Source organism: Pundamilia nyererei, unplaced genomic scaffold, assembly GCF_000239375.1.
Source record: "Pundamilia nyererei isolate P.nyererei 1_Seehausen unplaced genomic scaffold, PunNye1.0 scaffold00109, whole genome shotgun sequence".
Lineage (NCBI taxonomy): Eukaryota > Metazoa > Chordata > Actinopteri > Cichliformes > Cichlidae > Pundamilia > Pundamilia nyererei.
The window spans coordinates 1,923,975-1,926,484 of NW_005187510.1; positions in this window are offsets into that span (position 1 = coordinate 1,923,975).

The following is a 2,510-nucleotide window of genomic DNA, read 5'->3' on the forward strand; positions in this document are numbered from 1 at the left end:
GGGTAGGTGGATGTGGGGTCGGGTGGAGAGGAGGGAGGGAGGGATCGGGCTGTCCCACTGTGTGGATATATGGTGTGAGAATTCAATTTGCTCATCTCCTGTTATCATAACTCAATTTCCCCGTTTCACACATGCACGGACATGTGCGTAGAAACTCCATCGCGCATTAACGGTCCATCCAGTCACCTGACGAGTGAGGGAACTTCCTCGAGGAGGAGTGCAGGTAATTAACGTCGATCAGGGCCGCTGCTCTCCAGATTTACGGTGAGAAAGAAGTGAATCTGATCTCACAGACGTGAGAAATGATGAGGAGAGGTAGGTCGACTGCATGAAGGGGCCCCGAGTCTCATTAAGCAGAGGAACTGATCTTTCCACAGAGATCGGGGCCCATCGGATCCCCATTATGGTTCTGTTCCTGGGGGCCCCGTTAACAGCACTCCCCTAAGCCCTTTGGAATGAGATCTGGCTTAAGAAATGAGTCTCTTGTGTGGAACGCATAGCGCTGGGACTCGTGGACACACGCCAAACCACTAAGGGATGCAATATTGGTGTCAACTGTCACTTTACAGGAACGTATTAAAAAAATATTAACATACAGATATAAATATAGTGACAGATGGATTAAGTGGCTCTATGGAGCTGCAGGTGAGCAGATTGTTGCTAGCAATAGCAATACTAAGAGACTACAATAAAGGGCAGTTACAGAAAGAAAAGGAAGGGACTAGAAAGCAGGAAAAAATTACAATGGCAAAAATAAAATGTCCCTGATTTGTTATTCTTTTTCTGGCCTTATTAGTATAAAGGCTAAAGCTAAATTCATATATGCAACATTAATATGCATCTTACTTTTGTGTATTTGATACATATAAATATTTTTTATATTTTATGCAAATGTCCTGCCAAGGAAGAGTGCTACACACAGGCCACAGCTAGAACCACAAGTCACATGATGTTCACATGACGCTCAGTGATTAGAATAAATGAGAGCAAATCCACAAGTGGAGCTTTCATTGTTTTTAAATTAAGTCATCCATTATGATCACTGTTTGATTTCTTTCTTAAATTTTTAGCAACATTGCATTGCTGCTTATCATCTAATGCACTAAAGTGTGAATAGACTTTGCTTTAAATGAGCATTATATTAATGGCTGTTGTCTAGCATGCTAAATTAAACTGTAGCTAACCTGGCATAAGGTTAGCTATGCTTTAGCTAACGAATAGGCCACCTCTAAAGTAAAAAATGAATAAATAAGAAGTTAGCAGGAAAGGAGTAAGGATGACAAGAGATCGGCATAAAACAAACAGAAAAGGGAGAAAAGCTCTATTTTTTAAAAATGAATAAACCTAATGAATCATGCGCTCTAAAATATACATAAAACAATCAACAGAACAAATACTCCTGCAGTCCACATTGCAAAATATTGCATCATATCTATTAGTGAATTTTTATTTATGTTTTTCAATGACAGTAAAACGAGTTACGAGTTTTGGTCCACCGCTGTGTCAATAGAAAAATTTCAAACGTCATTTAACTGTGACCTCCACTTGCCTCTCTCAATTGTTTTCTGGTTTTCTATTTTGCATCCATTTCTTAGATTAGTAATGATCTACACAGAGTGATGAAAGTTGCAAATTCTTGTGTTTAACCTTGGCAGTTGTAGGCATTTTTTGAACCAGCTTTGCGTCTTTGCTTCACTTGATTCCGCACATTTTTTTCTCTTGCTCTCATGTGTCCTCGCAGACATTTTGCCTAGCTCTTAAATTCCTCTGGATGGGTTGAATGCCTAGCAACAGATTTCAAATTAGCCGTGGGCCATCTATAAATGTAAATGGAGGACAAGGGTCAGTGGGGCTTGCACCATGTTAGTTAGTGTACATTTGTCATTTGACAACAAAAATGCATTACTTAAATTGAGCCGTGAACACAAAACCAAGAGGAAGGGGAGTGGGATTGTGTTACATGCGCTGTGGAAAGCGTGACTGATTCAACTAATAATAACATCAATTTATTTTTCTTTAATGAAAAATTCTTCACACCGCTTTTTGACATGGGGAATAAACAAGCGAGGGAGAGCTCTCATGTCGAGCCCTCAGCTGTGCATTTGTGTATTTCTTCTTGCCAAATCATGGTTGGCAGCATGCTGGGGCCCTGTTATTACCCCGGAACTAATCTTCTCAAATCAAACATCCACGAAATATCAAAGCGCCAATGATTTGTATGTTGTTCTTATCAAGTTGCAAAATCTGCAAACCATGGCCAGCTCTCAACTTGTGTAATTTCTTAAGCTAACGGGTAAACATCCTGTGTTTACAAAGCAGATAAATGTCTTAAAGTTGTTCATTCCACTCCTGATACAGAATAATAGCTGGCAGCGAATGCTGGATGTCAACACATTAAAGATCTTTAAAAATGTTTATGCAGCACTGTTTTCCTTTTTGTTTTTTTAGGTTTTTATCAGTAATCAAGCTCTTTAGTGTCCTGACAGATGATGCAGCTGCAAGAGCTAACC